This window comes from Choloepus didactylus, chromosome 10 (genome assembly GCF_015220235.1).
Source record: "Choloepus didactylus isolate mChoDid1 chromosome 10, mChoDid1.pri, whole genome shotgun sequence".
NCBI lineage: Eukaryota > Metazoa > Chordata > Mammalia > Pilosa > Megalonychidae > Choloepus > Choloepus didactylus.
Window position 1 is genome coordinate 72131905 of NC_051316.1, and position 20606 is coordinate 72152510.

The window sequence follows — 20606 nt, forward strand, 5'->3', positions numbered from 1 at the left end:
TAGTATAGCTTTCAGACTCTGTTTATAGCAGGGACTTTGAGCCTTTTTTTTCATATAAGGTATTTTTCAAATGACTCCAGCCATTATCATCTTAATAACATTAATCTCATCAGCTTTTAAATAAGCCAATTATCCTTATAGAGTAATAGTAAGTAGTATGATAATTAATAAGGTTTAGACAAGTCATTTTTTTGTTTGCTTGTTTATAGCAAAAGTGCAGAGAAAAATCTCAGTAGTTTGCAACATATATTCACCACCCTCCAGCTCACTTTTGACCTTTTTCTACCAACTTCCTAAAATTACTCAAAGCGTCTTTTATTATTTCATCAGTAGAAGTCTAATTCACGTACCACACTGCAGTTTCAATTCAGAATCGCAGAGAGCCTTACACTACTCCCTCTCTCCCATCATTCCCCAGCAGTGACCTTCAAAGGAAAAACAGAAGCCCTCAGTCATGAATTTTCTCACTATATTGCGGTTATTTACGTGTCTATTTTCCTCAAAAAAAATCTTCTCCCTTCAAACAAAGGGAGAGTTTCAATCTTTTTTTGTGTACCTAAATCAGTTGTCAGAACATAGGACATGCTCAATCACAAATACTTGATGGATGAATGAATATTTGAAAGGGGAAGCAAGCCCTCATTACCACTGACTGTTAGAACACTTTCCCTAGCATGCCCGACAAATGGTCCGTCAGACTTTCCTTGGATCTGTTTATCCTGTGATGGTGCACTCAGGAATGTAATCCTCTTCACGTGGCTTCAGAATCCAGCCCTACCCTAAGCCTGCCTTGATCCTGAAGTGTGTAATTTGTTGGTTATTTTTCACTTGGGCCTCTTTTATTTGTCGGCCTCCTGTTTTACTTAAGTTGAACACATCATACACTATAGCTCTCTCTAAACACTCTTCTACATCATAATTTAAAGAGCACCACTTTGAACTCATCTCATCCCCATTCGCGCCAGTTTTCATAACCCACAAGGCAATACCAAACTACTTGGTCTGCAGATCAGGGACCAAACGCCACTTCCCTTCTCTGTGCTTCGCCATTTATTAATTTATTCTTACATTCATTAAATATTTATTGTACATTTACTCTGTTCTTGTCAGCAAGCTGGATCCTGGGGAGTAAGAAATAATTTTGACCTGCCTAAGGCACAGACTCCAGAGTACAATATGTAACAGTATATTATAATGATGCTCTAACTAGCTTAAGTTTTGACTGAGAAACAAAATAGATATGAGGCTTCCAAAGTAAATATGAGATAGATGCTCCCATATGCAAGATTTACAGAGGCTGAAGAAAAACCTTAGGAACCTCACAGACCAAGGATTTAAAAAAGAGAGAGAGCAACTTCCACTTCTGGCCATGATGAATTAAGTGGTACTGAACTTGCCCTCCCAACGTAAACAACCAGGAAACTGGAAGAAACATATGAAACAACTGCTTTCAGACTTTGGACAACAGGCAGTACAAAACCGTGATATCTGAGAGAAGGGAAACAGAAAAAGTGAGCCCTATGATCAAATGGGATTTCTGCCTGAAGGCACTTTCCAGAGTGTAGTGCAGGGAGGGGGATCTAAAGCAGAGGACTGTAGCCTTGCTACCTTAAGGAGACAGAGATCGGAGTGTGGGGAGGCTGAGGTGGTTAGAATGTGCAGGGCAAATACCACAGTGGAGGGAACTACAGAAAGAGCTTCAAAAATCTTCATAGGGATCCTCTATGCCATGCTTGTGTAAGATAAAGCTCCACGAGGCAGGTAAAGAACAATTACCATAGAAATTTGGGCTGGCCAAATCCCAGAACTCCACAGGGCTGGGAGATATTAGAGTTTTGACCACCCAAAGTGAAGAGAATTTATAGAAAACTAAGACTTTCAATGGAGACCCCACAAAGGTCAGACCTTAATAGTGAGCTAAACTAGCCTTAGAATATAGGTTATTGTAGAACCATCTGAAAAAAGCTTAAAATCAAGATTCAAAAAGGTCAAGCTAATCCATAAGTTACTTGTCTGCTAAAAAACAAACTTCAACACTCTGAAAAAAGAAAAAAACTTCAAAAAAGTTAACAATATGAGACTGACAATGTACAGCACTCACAAAGGTACAGGACTTATACCCATGACAGAGTAACTGCTATGGGACTGTCTTTTTGTTTACTTACAGTAAACAAAAAGACTGCTGTAAAAAGTACATGAAACAACTGTTTTTACACATTATGGTCGCCAGATAAAATATAGGATGTTGGGTAAAATTTGGATATTAGATAAATGGTTTTAATATAAGTATGTCCCATGCAATATTTGAGACATGTTGACACTAAAAAATTACAATTTATATGAAATTCTAATTTAACTAGGTGTCCTGGATTTTTATTTGCAGAGAAAACAACAACTGATAGAAAAAGAACAATAATTAGAGGAAGGTAAGCTAAATAATTCCCAGAGCTCACACAGGACCCAAGTTGTAACAAGCCAGAATGGAACTATACCAATGAGTACATGGGACTTTCAGTAAAGTCTCCAGAGGGATGAAGTCTTAGTAGTGAGGTAAACTAATACTAGAATAAATTCTACTCTAGATCTACCCTATAAAGTTAATAGCAAGTCTCAAAAGAATCAAACTGATATGTACACAGTTTAACTGCTGGATAGACAACAACCAATTCTGTAAAGGAATACAACAAAATATACTATTCAACAATATAAAATGTATATTGTTTATATATAAAAAGTCCAATAAAAAATTATTAGACGTGAAGAAACAAGAAAATATGACCTATTATCAATAGAAAAAGCAGTTAACAGAAACAGTCTGAATAGTGACAGAGATGATGGAATTAGCAGATAAAGACTACAAAGCAGCTATTGTAAATATACTCAATATGCACAAGACTATAATATTAAAACAATGAAAAGATTGAAAATATAAAAAGAGAACCATGTGGAACCCTCAGAGTTGAAAAATGTAATGCCTATAAAAAATTTCCTGGATATGCTTAACAACAGATTAAATGCCACAGAAGAAAAGATAAATAACTTGAAGACCTAGCAATGGGAACTATCCAAACATAGCCACAGAGAGAAAAAAAATGATAGAAGAGTCAATGACATATATGACAATATCAAGCAATCAAACACATAAGAAATTGGATTGTCCGAAGAAGAGAATTCATGTGGTTCAGAAAAAAAAAATTGAAGAAATTATGAATAAAATTATGCTAGTTAATGAAAAGTATAACTCCACAGATCCAAAAATGTCAACAAATCCCAAGCAGGACAATCCCAAAGAAAATCCCAAAAAGTCCCCTCATAATACAACTGCTGAAAAACAGTGATGATTACAAAATATTAAAATCAGCCAGGGAAAAAAGGAATACTACATACAGGGGAAGATAGATAAGAAGGTCCCTGATTTCTTATCATCAAAAATGCAAACCATAAGACAGTGGAGCAATAGCTTTAACATGCTGAGAGAAAAAAACAAAACTGTCAGCCTAGAATTCAATATCCAACAAAACAATATTCTTCACAAATTAGGTAACTAAAGACTTTATCAGAAATATAAAAGTTGAGATAATTCATTGTCAAGAAAACCTTACTACAAAAATGTTAACATTTTTCAGGTAGAAAAAAATAGGATTATGTAAACTCAGATCTACACAAAGAAATGAAGTTACAAAATGATAAATATATGGGTAAATACAGACAATTTCTTCTTACATTTTAATTTCTTTAAAACATAAATATGGGAGGTGGAACTTTCAGCATGGCAGAACAGCACATGTTTCCCCAAAAGGCAGTGATAAAACTGGGTGACATTTTCAAAATAAATTTCATTCCTTTGGAAATTGACAACAGGCATACAACAACAGAGAAATGTTTATTCAAGAAAAACTATAGAACTTCGTGTAAGAACAATGGTGTTTTAGCCTGGGTGTGCTATCAGACACCACTACACACACACACACACACACACACACACACACACTGCCAGATCCATCAGCATGATAACTGTACCAGAACAAGATAGCTCCAAATGCCAGCAGCTTTGAAGCAGAGCAGATTGATTTGATATAGACCATAAGAAAATACCACGGCCCATGGGAACCAAATGTGAAGGCCATGTCACCGCTAATCTGAATTTGCAGTCCCACAAGCAAGAGGGCAGCAAAATAGCCATAAATTTAGCAGGGAGATCCAGAAATGAGAAAGTCATAGTTGGCCTTAATAAGCTCCCATAAATCCCTGGTTATCTGAAAAGCTACATGTAGTCACAAGGTTGTATACATAACCAGGAGAGCAGAGGTGTCCCTAGTCAAATATACATGTCTGGCTGAACATGAGGCCTTGCACATACACAAAAGAGACATGTGAGAGCAAAAAGTGAAAGGCAGGCCACATTTTCAAATTGCCTTAACTTTGAATGTATCCCCCAACTTAAACACAGATTGAAAGACAAAGGGTAGAATACTTACTGGCTTAGTGTTTGAGTACAACCTCTGACCAATTAATGGCTGGAAATGAAGTAATGGTAATAGAGGGATGACAACCAGGAAACAAAGTTTAAAAATAAAAATAAGAATTAAAAAAAAAAAAAATAGAGCAGAGCTATCAGTAGCCACACACTGCAGGGGAGAGTATACAGAATTAGTGCAGGCAAGTCACTAAAGAAATAAACAATAACAACAACAAGCCCTGGAGAGATAAAATACAGAGTTGCCACAATATATTCTCTTAAAACATCTAGTTTTCAACAAAAAATTACAAGATATGCAAAGGAAAAGGAAATGTGACCAGCAAACTTGAAGGAAAACAAAACTGAACAGAAAGAAAAAAAAATGAAGAAAAATAAACAGAGCCTCAGAGATCTGTGAGAACCCATCAACATGTAAATAATGGAATTCCTAGAAAAAGAGGATAAAGGGAAAGAAAAAAAATAATTACTTCAAGAAACAATAGCTAAAACCTTCTCAAATTAGATGAAAACCCATTCATTAATTTAGACATCCAAGAAGCTCAACAAATTCCAAATAGGATAGACACAACGAGATTCATACCCAGATCCATCATAGTCAAACTATTGAAAAATAAAGATAAAGAAAGCATCTTGAAAGCAGCAAAAGAAAAACAACTCATCATCTGTGGGAGAAAAAAGATATCACTTCTCATCAGAATCAGTGGAGGCCAAAAAGTAATGGAACAACATATTCAAAATACTGAAAAAAACAAAAACAAAAACAAAAACCATGAACCAAGAATTCTTTATCTAACAAAATTATCATTCAAAAATGAAGGCAGAGGAGGAAGAAGATGGCAGCATAGAGAGGAGTGGAAGCTACTTAGTCCCCCCTGGAACAACTAATAAACAACCAGGAACACCTAGTAAATAATCTGGAATAACTGCTGGGGGACAAACCTGACTGTCCACACATCATATACCAACCTGGATTGGGAGGAATGCCTGAGATCGCAGCATAATATCTGTAAGTAAAAACTATGGGCCCAAGCCAAGAGCCCCCTCCCCTCACAGCAGCCCAAACTGCAAAACCTTTCTGTGATAGAGAGCAGCACTCTCTGAGCAAGCAAATATAGCTCAGCTGAGCTCCAACTGGGGCTTTAATTAACAAACATGGACTGCTCAATACAAGCTACAAATCCCCAACAAGCAGACAGAGGCTTTTGGTGATGACTGAACTTAGAGAGCCAGAGGACCACTCTGGGAGTGGGGGCGGGGAGCCCAGAGGACCAGGTGCTATCTCTGGCCAATGGGTGAAACTAAGGGAGGCCACAGACTGGCCCTGAAGGGGAGCTTTCTGTCCCTTTTTTGGCTCAGGGGAGAAAGCCTCAGCCATTTTCAGTTCCCAGCACTCTGACACAGATAGATTGGAGATAGCACAGGCAGAGAGACTACTGAAATGTAAATGATATCTCCCCAAGTAATGTATTTTCCCCAAGAGGAAAGAGGTGATGCCAAGCTCTACTACCCACCTTCCATTCAGAACCAGACCCCACAGCCTAGGGGAAAACAGCCACAGGCCACACCTCCTTACACCAGTCTGGAGCTACAGGCTGACAGGTGCCACCTGCTGAGCAGAAAAGCACAGTGGCTTGAGGCCTCACAGGGTGTGTCAATCTTCTAAGACACACCCTCAGGGAAACCGGATACTGAATATTTCCTCCTTCTGAGACCTGAGCCCATTTTGGTCTGGGAAAATCTGACTGAGGTAACCAAGGAAACCAGATACCTAAATAAGAGAAAACTACAACCTAGAGTAAGAAAAATGAAGTTATGGCCCAGTCAGAGGAACAAACTTACACCTCAACTGAGACACAGGAATTGAAACAACTAATGCTAAAACAATTCAAAAAGTTTGTGGAAGATATGGCAAAAGAGATGAAGCATATAATGAAAATACTGGGTGTACACAAGGTAGAAATTGAAAGCTCAAGAAAACAACTGGCAGAATCTGTGGAAATGAAAGGCACAACACAAGAGATGAAAGAAACAATGGAGACATACAACAGCAGATCTCAAGAGACAGAAGAAAACACTCAGTAACTGGAAAACAAGGCATCTGAAAGCCTACACACGAAAGTACAGATAGAGAAAAGAATGGAAAAATATGAGCAACATCTCCAGGAACTTAAGGATAAGACAAAATGCAGGAATGTACATGTCATTGGTGTCTCAGAAGAAGAAGAGAAGGGAAAGGGGACAGAAGCAATAATAGAGGAAATAATCAACGAAAATTTCCCATCTCTTATGAAAGACATAAAACTACAGATCCAAGAAGTGCAGCATACCCCAAACAGAATAGATCTGAATAGGCCTACACCAAGACACTTAAGAATCAGATTATCAAACATCAAAGATAAGGAGAGAATCCTGAAAGCAGCAAGAGAAAAGTGACCCATCACATACAAAGGAAGCTTGATAAGACTAAGTGCAGACTTCTCAATAGAAACCATGAAGGCAAGAAGGAAGTGGGTGATATAAGATACTGAAAGCGAAAACCACCAACCAAGAATCCTATGTCCAGCAAAACTGTCCTTCAAATATAAAGGAGAGCTTAAAATATTCTCTGACAAACAAACAATGACAGAGTTTGTGAACAAGATACCTGCTCTACAGGAAACACTAAAGGGAGCACTACAGACAGAAAGGAAAAGACAGAAGTGAGAGGTTTGGAAAACAATTTTAGGAGATAGTAGCACAGCAATGTAAGTACACTGAACAAAGATGACTGTGAGTATGGTTGAAATAGGATTGTTGGTAACATGTGAGACACCAGAAGGAAACAGGAAAGATAAAGACTGGGACTATATAACTCATTGAAAGCTAGTGTGCTCAACAACTGTGATAAAAGGTACAAATACATTTTTACATGAAGGAGAACAAATGAATGTCAATATTTCAAGGTGTTAAAGATAGGGTGGGATTGGGGGAAAAATATAATCAATGCAAACTAGAGATTAGTATTAACAGAAATATTGTATTATGCTTTCTTTAATATAACAAAAGCAATATACCAAAGCTAAATGCATATGGGGAGGGGGGCATAGGGGAAGGGTCTGGGACTCTTGGCATTGGTGATATTGTCTGACTGTTTATTCTACATTAGTTTAATGCTATCTTTCCTTTTGTTGCTTCCTAGCTGTCATGTGTTTTTTTTCTCTTTTTTCTTTTTCTTTTGTCTCTCTACCTTCTTTGACTCTTCCTCCTTTGTGGAAGAAATGGAGATGTCCTTATATAGACTGTGGTGACGGCAGTGAATACATAAATACGTGACTATACAGGAAACCATTGATTGTTTACTTAGGATGGAATATATGGTGCATGAACAAAACCATCTTTAAAAAAAAATAGGTTGATGAAGAAACCTGGAGGGCACTACATTGAGTGAAATAAGACAGACACATAAGGACAAATATTGCAGGGTCTCACTGATATGAACTAATTATAATATGTAAACTCATAGAGATGAACTATAAATTACCAGGGTATAGAATGAGGCTAAAGAATGGGGAGCAGTTGCTTATTATGAGCAGAATGTTCAACTAGGGTGAACTTAAACATTGGAAATGGACAGGGTTGATGGTAGCACGTTGTGAGAATAACTAACAGTGCTGAATGGTCTGTAAATGTGGTGGAAAGGGTGAGCTCAGAGTCACATATGTCACCAGAAGGAAAGTTGGAGGTTAAAAGGTAGGAAAGTATAAAACAGTGAATCTTGTGGTGGACAATGTCCGTGATTAACTGTACAAATGTTAGAAATCTCTCTCATGAACTAGAAAAAACATATGACACTATAACTAGAAGTTAATAATAGAGGGACATATAGGAAAAAATATACTTATTTCAAAGTATATACCATAGTTTGTAGTATTGTAACATTCTTTCATCAACAGTAACAAATGTACTATAACAATACTATGAATCAGTAATGGAGGGGGGGTGGTTAGGGGTATGGGAGGATTTGAGTTTCCTTTTTTTGTCTTTATTTCTTTTCTGGAGTAATGAAAATGTTCTAAAAATTGAAAAAAAAATAATCGTGGTAATGGATGCACAGCTGTATGATGGTACCATGGGCAATTGATCAGACTCTTTTGATCTTTGGATAATTGTATGGCATGTGAACAATCTCAATAAAAAAAAATAAAGGCAAAATAAACAGAAAATGTGATTGGAATGTAGAAAATACAAGAATCTACAAAAAAATCTGCTAGAACTAATATATAAGTTTAGCAAGATCATATAATATAAGGTCAATATAATAAGTCAACTGCATTCCTAAATGCCAACAATTAACAACTGGAATTTGAAAATTGTTTTTATAAAAAACTATATCGTAGCTTAAAAAAATGAAGTATTTAGGTATAAATCTACAAGATTTGTATGTGGAAAACTACAAAACAATAATAGAAGAAATAAAATATCTAAATAAATGGAAAGATGTACCATATGCAGGAGTTGGAAGACTCAATATTTTTATAATTACATTGTGACCATAGTTTGTCAATCCCTGAAATAAGTTCAAAACTCCTTAATAAAATTTTAGCAAAACAAATCCACCAGCATACAAAAAGAAGAATAAAGCATAAACAAGTGGGATTATCCAAGGACTGCAAAGTTAGCTTAACATAAAAGTAAATTAATACAATTTGCATTTTAATATAATAAAGAATGAAAAATATATAATCATCTCAATACACAGAAAAAGAATTGAAAAACTCTAACACCCATTCAGGATAAAAAACTCTAAACAAGCAAGGAATATAAGGAATCTTCCTCAATCTGATAAAAGGCATCTATGAAAAATCTATAACTAATTTTCTACTTAATGGTGAAAGACTGAATTCTTTCCCCCTAATTTTGGGAATAAGACAAGGATGTCCACTCTCATCACTTCTATTCAACAACTTACTGGAGGCCCTAGCCAGTTCAATAAAGCAATATAAATAAATTAAAGGAATCCAGACTGAAAAGGAAGAAGTAAAACTGCCTTTATTTGCAAGCAACATGATACTGAACGTAGACAATACTGAGGAATCCATATAAAAACACTAGAACTAATAATAGTTCAGTAAGGTCACAGGAGATATGATTAGTATATAAAAATCATTTCTATATAGCAGCAATGCATTATATGAAATTAGGAAAAGGATTCTATTCACAACAGCAAGAAAAAGAAAAATACCTACGATTATAATTAATAAAAGAAGTACAAGTCTTGTACACTGAAAACTACAAAATATTGCTGAGCAAAATTAAAGATCTAAATAAATGGAGAGACATTACATGTTCATGTTCATTATTGTTAAGATGGCAATTTTTCTCAAATTGATTTATAGATTCAAAGTAATCTATTAAAATACCAGGAGACTTTTTTGCAGAAACTGACATTCTGCTCCTAAAATTTTTATTGAAATACAAAGGACCGAAAATAACCAAAACCATTTTGAGAAAGAGTAACAAAGTTGGAGGATTTACACTTCTCAATTTCAAAACTCACCATAAATATAGATTAATCGAAGTAGCATGCTACTGGTATAAGGATAGATATATGGACAAAGGAACAGAATTGGCAGTTCAGAAGTAAAACTTTACATATGTGGTCAATTACCTTCAACAAAGGTGCCAGGATACTCAATGGGAGAAAATTAGTCCTTTCAACAAATGGTGTTGGACAATGGGTGTCCACATGCAAAAAGATTAACTTAGGACCTTACCTCATACTATTCACAACATTTACTCAAAATAGATAATATAACTAAATGTAAAAGATGAAATTATAAAACTTTTAGAAGAATAGGTAGGTAAAAATTCTTCATGACTTTGAGGTGGTTAAAGAGTTCTTAGATACAATACAAAAAGCATGGCCCATAAAAGAAAATATTGAAAAACTGGATGCCATCAGAATTAAAGCTTTTGTGCTACAAAAGACATTAAGAAAATGAAAAAAAAAAAAAAAACAAGTCACAGTCTGGGAGAAAGTACTGGCAAATAATATATCCGAAAAATGCTTGTGCATATAACATACACACAAAGAAATCTTACAAAAAATAAGATATAAACAGTCCAATGGAAAGATGGGGAAAAGATTTGAACAGACATTATACCACACACATAAAAAAAGAAAACATTAATAAACTTTTTTTTAATTTTTTATTTTCTACCAACTTTTATAGGCTTGAATAGTGAAGTCCTCAAGGATCTCTTCCTCATCAAACTCTTATAGTGTACTTATTTTCCATTTTATTCATTTGACTTCAATCTATAACATGTATTGTTAGCTGTCCTTATATATGCATGTCCTGACTACTTAACTGATCTTTAGATTTGGAAAGATCACTGAACGGTACCTTACACTTCTTTGAGGAGACAAAGTCTTGTATAGGACATTGGAAAGAGTAGGTATTAAATAGTGATGATTAGAGAATCAGAAGATTGCAAGGGGCCTTGTAATGACTTCTTAAGTCATACCTATTTTATTCCTGCAGATTTACATAGAGGAGGTTTTCAGAGCTTCCTTTCTAAACCTTATTGTTAACAGCTCTTACTATTGACCAGTATTATACACAGTTGACCTAGTACCTTCATGTTTTATTCCTGTTAACGTAGGTTACTTTTTAAAGTAGTAGTTTAATTTGGTGAATAAAACAGGATTAATAATCAATTTTAAACTCTATTGTACCATGCTGAGCCAGCTGAGGCTACCTTCATTAAATTCCCAGAATATGGAGAAATGCTAGACAAGAACTTAAGGTCCAATATCTCAAAGATAATAGGACAACCTAGGAATTCTATTATTGCTATGTCTAATTGTGTGGTCTATCAAATTAATAATTCTTTCTCAATCTGATCCTTTTTCAAAATCTATTGTTAATTTTTATAGTCAAGCAGTAAAAGATACTGCCTCCTTGAACTGAGCCAAATGCAAAGTAAATAAGTTATCATTAATTATGCATGACATTATATACCAATTATTTGGGAAGAAGCCTGAGAGTGTTATAAATATAATCTCATTAATTTTCTCAAATTTCCATGAGCTTCAGAGGTAGTCATTATTGTCCCTATATTTAACATATTAACATATTAATAAAAAACTATAGACTCCTTCACATTTTACAAAATACATTTAAATATACTCTTCTACTTTGTTCTTCTGTAAAATAGATACTATTATCATCTTCTTTTTTCAAATGAGAAAATGTACATTTAATCACTTCCCAAGGTCTTTGTAACTATTAATATTGGAGAACAAAGGCTAATCTACCTCTGAGGAAGTGTCCCTGATAGGAAGGAAAAATCAGCCTGATGTAGAAAATTGAAGTACCTGGTTTGGTCTCAGGAACTGGAATAATAGGAGGGGAACTTTAGGTACCAACACTGAGTGGTATTAATCAAATGCAATGCAGTAGAAGTCCGAAGGTACTGCTGCCTTTACTCCTGGACTGCCCATCAAAAATGAAAAAAAAAAAGTTTAATCATTGACACATAATTCTAGGTAGAAAAAGTCAGAGTGTGAGTAAAATGACAATGGTGTCTCAAATAGACATTGATTATAGGGCCCCACAGAGCAAGGTTTGTAGTCCTCCAGCTTTCTTAAACCCCGTCTTCCTCTAGGTGGCTGTAACAATCTCCGTATTTGCCATTAAAAAGTCAAAATGCTACTGTCATATCTGGTCTGCCTCCTGGTGGCAGATATGAGAATATGCTGCAGGAGCCAATGCAGCAAGCCACGAAGGCTGGCCTCGCCACCAGTAACTGCTCATCTGTCGATATGAGCAAGCTGCCTCTTCACTGCCGCTGACACTGACCCTGGGCACTCTAGCATCGCATACCACAGGACTGTATTGGGGTTTACATATATATTGGGATATATATATATATGTGTGTGTATATATATACATATATATGTATATTTTTAGTCGTTTAGGCAACTTATAATTATTATAGTTTAAAAACAAGCAAACATTTAAAATCTGATTATATGATATCTTCTGGCAAAAAAAAAAAAAAAAAAATGGCCCCCAGGTGTGCCCATCCCATGGGAACTACTGGCCAAGAAGGAAATTGAGGAAGATAGTCGAGAATACTGTGGATTTAGATGGACTGAGTTTATAACAAGCTCTGTTACAAACTGTTGGGTGAGCAAGCCACAGTTTCCAATATGTAACCTAGAGACACTACTGTTATCTACCTAAATCCATCTAAGATATTTGGCATATATAGGCTCACAAGAAAAAATTGATTGGAATAATTAGAAGGCAAAGGTCTTACTTGCCATAATGTGGTCTTTATGAATCTCAGTTTTCTCCTATGAAAAGTAGGGCTAGTCATAACTATATCCCTGAGTTGACTGAAGTTTGTGTTTTTTTTCCTTTCTTGTTTTCTTTTAAGAAACAATTGAGATAATGCAGGCAGAAGAACTTTATGGGTGACTTTTGTCAACCAAGATGGTGGTATAAGACACTCCAGGATGCCTTTCCCTCACAGAATCTTTTAACAACTAGCAATAACTGGCATAGCCATCTTCTTCAAACTTCTGCAAAAGAGTTAAAGGGTACAGTAACTGGGCATGTGCCAAATCAAGACTATGCAGCTTTAAAAATAGTAGAAGATCATGGCACCTTTGTTGGACCCTCCCTCACCTCCTCCAGGACATGGTGTGGAGCCAGGCTGTGCTCCCATTTTAGATCCTTGACCCTGTGCTGGAGGGAACAGAGTAACCCTTATGCAAATACTGGGATATGTATATGTCAGGGCCAGTCTATCCAGTGGCATTCTGAAAGACTGAACCAGGAAACTCATATCTGGCTCACTCTCAGGGAACATGCTCTGCAGGCAGAGGCATACTGCAAATAGCCAAAGCAGTATAAGAAACAATTAAGACAGAGCAGCCTGAGATTACCTGCATTGAGAAATACAATAGAGCAACCCCAAGGTGCTCCTATTTTATAAGGAGTACAGGGACATTCTAATTCCTGTAAACATGGGAATTCCTAGGGCCATGAGCAAGTCTAAGCCCTGGAAAAGATACAGGCTCAGAAAACATTGATAGGACACTGCATTTCACTTAGTCTCAGTCTGATCTTCTACATAGGAGGGCTAAACTCTGAAGGAGAATGGCAGCTAACTCAGGGCTAATTTGTAAAGATTGTGAAGGGTGATTTATGCACTGGTTGGTTTGTTTTGTTAGCTTCTAGCACCCAGGGAAATCTCTGTCATATCTCCAGCTGGATACAAATTTAAGGAACAATAGCTCAGGGATTAAATCCGGAAGTTAACATTTTAAGATATTAAAATATAGAGTGTGCAACAAAACATTACAAAACAAAGAAATAGGAGATGATGACCCATCAAAAGGAACAAGATAAAATATAGAAATCATCAATGAAGAGGAACATATTGGACAAATACTTCAAAACTATGATCATCAATATGTTCAAGGAGATAAAAGAAAACATAGAGAAAGAACTAAAGGATTTCAGGAAAATGATAAATGAACAATAAGAGAATCTCAACAAAGCAGAAAAAATTTTTAAAGAATCAAATAGAAATAATGGAGTGGAAGACCATAATAATGGAAATGAAAAATTCCCTAAAGGACTTCAACAGTAGATTGGAACTGACAGAAGAAAGAAACAGTGAATTGGAAGACAAGACCATTGAAATGATTTGGGCTGAGAAGAAGGAAAAAAATAGGATGAATAAAAGTGAACAGAGCCTAAGAGACCTATGGGAAAACATCAAGCATGCCAATATAGGCATTATGAGAGTCCCAACAGGAAAAGAAAGAGACAAAGGAGCAGAATAAATATTCAAAGAAATAATGGCAGAAAACTTCCCAAGTTAAACAAATAAATATGATATCAAAACAAACAGGAGTGTTATAGATTTATGATGTTAAATTTAATGCTTACCTGAATCTGTTGAACTGTAATCCAGTAGACTTGATTCTTGATGATGATTGTATATCTATATAGCTTTAATTGTGTGACCATGTGATTGTGAAAACCTTGTCACTGACACTCCCTTTACCAAGTGTATGGACAGATGAGTAATAAAATAAAGACAATATATATAATAGGGGGAGCGATAAGGGGTATGGGATGTCTTGGGTGTTCTTTTTTATTTTTATTTTTACCTTTTTCTTTATTTTGAAGTAATGAAAAATGTTCTAAAATTGATAGTGGTCATGAATGCAAAACTGTATGATGATACTATGAGCCACTGATTGTATATGTGTGAATTTGGATGGACTATATGTATATGAACATATCCCAATAAAATTGCATTAAAAATTAAGAATAACTTTGTCAGAAAAGTAAAAAGGCAGCCGATGTAACAGGATACAATATTTGGAAACCACATATCAGATAAAGGCTTAATATCCAGAATATATAAAGAGATCTTACAACTCAACAACACAAACAACCCAATTTAACAATGGGCAACAGACATTGACAGACACTTTTCTGAGAAGGAAATACAAATGGTTCAAAAACATATGAAAAGATGTTCAACTTCACTGGCTATTAGGGAAATGTAAATCAAAACCACAATGAGGTATCATCTCATACCTACTAAAATGGCCACTATCAAAAAAACAGAAAACTACAAGTGCTGGAGAGGATGTGGAGAAAGAGGCACACATATTCACTGTTTGTGGGAATGTAGAATGGTGCAACCACTCTGGAAGGCAGTGTGGTGGTTCCTCAGGAAGCTAAGTATAGAATTGCCATATGATCCAGCAATCCCACTACTAGGTATAAACTCAGAAGAACAGCAAGCTAGGACACGAATGGACGTTTGTGCACCAATGTTTATAGCAGCATTATTCACAATTGCCAAGAGATGGAAACAACCCAAATGTCCATCAAAGGACGAGTGGATAAACAAAATGTGGTATATACCCATGATGGAATATTACACAGCGGTAGGACAGAATAAAGTCACAGAGCATATAACAACAGGGATAAAACTTGAGGACATTATGTTGAGTGAAGGTAGCCAGAAACAAAAGGACAAATACTGTATGGTCTCACTAATATGAACTAACATTAACGAGCAAACTTTGAGAGATAAAGCTGAGAACAAAAGTTATCAGAGATAGAAAGAAGGTAGAGATAAGGCATTTGAAGCTGAAGAAGTATAAAATATTCAACAGGATTTATTGTATAAATCCAGAAATGGATAGCAAGATAATGTGTGATGGTAGCACAATATTGTAAGCACAATGAACAAAGATGAGTGTGAGTATGGTTGAAAGAAGAAGGTTAGGGGCATGTAAGACACCAGAAAGAAAGATAGAAGATAAAGACTGGGACTGTGTAATTTAGTGAAACCTAGAGTGGCCAATGATGGTGATTAAAGGTACAAATATAAGAATGTTTTTACATAAGGGAGAACAAATTAATGTCAAGTTTGCAAGGTATTGAAAATGGGATGGTATTGGGGAAAAATATAATCAATGCAAACTAGAGTCTACAGTTAACAGTAACATTGTAATATGTTTCCATTAATTGTAACAAATGCAATAGACCAAAGCAAAATGTTTGTAAGCGGGAGAATTAAAGGAGGGGTATGGGATTCATGGTGTTGGTGGTGGTGTCTGACATTTTTAAATTTAATTTAATTTAATTTTTTCTTTTATTTTTTTGTAATTTTTTTCTTTTTCTTTTCCTTTTCTTTCTCTATTTTTTCTCTTCTTCCTCTTTCTTTGCAGAAGAAATGGAAATGTCCTCAAATAGATTGTGGTGGTGAATGCATAACTATGTGATTATACTCCAGGAACCACTGATTGATTACTTAGGATAGAAGGTATGGTGTGTGAATAAAACTGTTTAAAATATAAACAGAGGGATACAAATGCTGGAGAAAATGTGGAGAGAGGGATGTACCTAATCACTGCTGGCAGGGAATTAGAATGGTGCAGCTCATCTGGAGGACAGTGTGGTGGCTCCACAGGATGCTAACTATGGGGTTACCATATGGTCCTGAAACCCTGTTATTGGGTATATAGTTGGAAGAATTGAGAGCCAGGACATGAATGGACATTTGCACACTAGCGTTTATAGCAGCATTATCCACAATTTGCAATGGAGGGAGGTGGCCTAAGGGTACGTCGACTGATGAATGAAATGGCAACTGTGCTTTATACATAAAATCTTATCCTGAGTGGCTACAAGAAGGAATGAAGTTGTGAGGTATGCAACTAGGTGAATGGAACCTGAGGACAGTATTTTGAGTGAAATAGACCAGAAATGAAAAGACAAACATTCTAACTTCTCACTAATATGGACTAACTGTAATGTGCAAACTCTGAGAATTGAATCTGAGAGCAAAGGTTATCAGGGGAAGGCTTACAGTAAAGGTTCCTAGATAGTAAACTCTTACAGTAGTCACATCTATCCCTGAGTTGTAATGGTTATTTCTAAATTCAGAGATGCTAAGCTCTTTGTTTATAACCTGGTCAGTCCTTGGAACTTCAGGTATCTATGTGACACCTGAGACTCAGAGCCAGAATTCAGCAGCTATGAATATCATCATTACCTCAAACAGTAAATGTTAAGGAAGCTGAAAAAGAGATCAGACTTCAATTAGAGATATGAATGAAAGGGACTTGGTTAGGACTAAGGTAAATCATACTAAAATGTAAATGATGATATTGACTGTGATTTAAAACTTCAACTTCTGTGTGAGACCAAAGGAAGAGATGTTTATTTGATGCAAAATCTACATTTTCTGTAGCATACTATATAAATTAATTTATATGGTCAGTTTATTCAACCACCATAACTACATGGAAACTTGAATAGGGAGTGAAATCTGGTTGGTCTGTACAGTTTAATGTGAAGCCCTGATACTTCCCAGAGTAATTTGGACAAAGAATAAAAAATTATTTGCAAAGCCCCCTTGAGAGACTGGGGAAAAAATGTAGAAATATTAAACTTCCCCACCTGGTGAATTCCTTATATTCTTTCAAGCTTTAGGGACTACTAATTTAGTAGAAAGAGCCTTTGATATTGGGGCTTCCCCTTATGAAGCTTGTTACTACAAAGGAGAGGCTAAGCCTACTTACAAATATGCCTGTGAATCACCCCCAGAGAACCTCTTTTGTTGCTCAGATGGTGGCCTCTCTCTCTAAGCCAACATTGCAGGTAAACTCACTGCCCTTCCCTCTACATGGGACATGACTCCCAGGGGTGTAAATCTCCCTCGCAATGTGGGACATGACTCCCAGGGATGAGTCTGGGCCTGGTATTGTGGGATTGAGAAAGCCTTTTTGGACCAAAAAGGGGAAGAGAAATGAAACAAAATTAAGTTTCAGTGGCTGAGAGATTTCAAATGAAGTCAAGAGGTCATTCTGGAGGTTATTCTTATGCATGATACAGATATCTCTTTTTTGTACTTAGTATATTAGAACAGGTAGAAGGAATTATATGAAACTGTTGAAAAGTAATTCAGTAGCCTTGATTCTTGAAATGATTGTATAGCTATATAGCTTATACAGTGTGACCATCTGATTGTGAAAACCTTGCAGCTCACACTCCCTTTATCCAGTGTATAGACATGAGAAGAAAAATGTGGATAAATGAATAATAGGAGGGGATAGGGCATATGGCATATTTTGGGTGTTTTTTTTTTTTACTTTTATTTTTATTCTTATTTTATTTCTTATTTATTTATTTGTGTGTTTGTTTTGTTTATTTATTTATTTTGTGTAATGAATGTGTTCAATGTCTGATTGCAGTGATGAATGTACAACTATATGATAACACTGTGAACAATTGATTGTATACCATGGATGATTGTATGGTATGTGAATATATCACAATAAAATTGCCGGGGGGGGGGGCAGGATTCTTAAGATTTATGGTAACCACAAAGAAAATGTATGAAACATATAAAGACAAGAAAGTTACAAGCTCCTTAAAATGGCATTTACAAAAAAAATCAACTAAATATGGATGTAAGCATTAATGGAAAGTTTTGAAGGACTGAAAAGGTATAAGACCTACAAAGACCAAAAAGTAAAATGGCAGAAGAAAGTCCTGCATTATCAGTTGTTATTATAAATATAAATGGATTAATCTTTCCAGTCAAAATGCAGATTGGCAGAATGGATGAAAAAGCATGACACGACTATAAGCTGTTTATAAGAGACTCATCTTAAATTCAAATGTCAAGCAAATTGAAAGTAAAAGATTGGAAAGAAATATACCATGCAAGTAGTAACCAGAAGAAGAGAGTTGGGGTAGCTATACTAATATCAGATAAAATAGACTTCAAGCAAAAACTGTAGCAAGGTACAAAGAATGATACTATATACTGATAAAGGGTCCAATTCACGATAAAGAAATAATAATCATAAATATATATAGTGGCAGAGGCCCAAAATATAGGAAGCAAACATCAAACATTAACAGATTGGAAGGGAGAATAGATGGTTCTACATTAATAGAAGGAGATTTCAATACATCACTTTCAATAATGGATGGAACATCTAGACAGAAGATCAATAAGGAAACAGGAAACTGAATGATACTGTAAACCAGCTAAATGTAACAGACATATATAGAATACTTCACCCAACAACCACAGAATATACATTCTTCTCTACTGCACATGGGTCATCCTCCAGGATAGACCATATGTTAGGTGACAAAACAAGTCTTAATAAATTTTAAAATATTGAAACCAAACAATGTAACTTCTTTAACCACAATGGAATCAGAAACAAAGGGAGAACTGGGAAATTTACAACTATTTGGAAATTAAACAACACACTCAAATAAACAATGGGTCAAAGAAGAAATCACAAAAGAAATTAGGAAATACCTTGAGGGGAATGAAATGAAAACACAGCATATCAAAACTTATGGGATGCACTGAAGGCAGAGCTGAGAGAGAAATTTATATACCTCAAAAGAATTATGTTAAAATAGAAGAAAGATTTCAAATCAGAGACCTAGCCTCAAAATGGGAGGATCTAGGAAAAGAGTAGACTAAACCCCAAAGTGAACAGAAGGAAGGAAATAGCAAAGATTAGATAAAAGTCATAGAGAATATAAGAACAATAGAGTGAATCAATGAAGTGAAAAGTTGGTTTTTTGCAAAATCAATAATAAAACCAAACCTTTAGCTAGACAGACAAAGAAAAGAAGAGAGAGCGCACAAATAACTAAAATCAGAAATGAAATGGGAAATTATTACCAAGTCCACAGAAATAAAAAGGATTATAATAGGATACTAGGAACTGTACACCATCTTAGAGTACATAGATGAAATGGACAAATTCCTAGACACACACAAACCATCTGCACTGATTCAAAAAGTAATAGATGATTTTAACCAACCAAGAACAAATGAAGAGACCAAATCAGTAATCAAAATCCTCCCCAAAAAGAAAAGCCCAAGACAACATAGCTCCTAGGGTGAAATTTTTTTCTTTATTAGAGAAGCTGTGGGTTTACAGAACAATCATGCATAAAATACAGAATTCCCATACGCCACCCTATTATTAACACTTTGCATTGGTGTGGAAACATATGGAATGCTCCACTAATTGTGTGTCATCCTTACACAGGGGCCAGGTTAATTTTCTCCGTATTGTTCCAATCTCAGTATATGTGTTGCCAAAACAGGAACTCCATGTGTGAATTTTACCAAACATTCCAAAAAGAGTTAACACAAATCCTGCTAAAACTCTTCTAAAAAATTGAAGAGGAGGTAGCACTCCCTAACTTATTCTATGAGGCCATCACCGTAATATCAAAGGCAGATAAAGATACCACAAGAAAACAAAACTACAGACCAATATTCCTTACGAATACAGATGCAAAATTCCTCAAAAAATACTAGCAAATTGAATGCAACAGCACATTAAAAGAATTTTACACCATGATCAAGTGGGATTCATCCCATGTATGCAAGAGCGGTTCAACATAAGAAAATTAATTAATGTAATATACCACATTAATAGATAGAAGGGAAGAAAACCACATGCACATCTGAACTGATGCAGAGAAAGGCATTTGACAAAACTCAGCACACTTTCTTGACAAAAACTTTTGAAAAGCTAGGAATAGAAGAA

The 20606-nt window shown here is 35.6% G+C and overlaps 1 non-coding gene across 1 annotated transcript; it reads right to left on the minus strand.

The window, feature by feature from the left end:
* Positions 1-20055: 20055 nt before the first annotated feature.
* LOC119505845 lies at positions 20056-20157 on the minus strand. The gene has a single exon (XR_005210880.1). It is a non-coding gene; the product is annotated as a U6 spliceosomal RNA (small nuclear RNA).
* Positions 20158-20606: the final 449 nt, after the last annotated feature.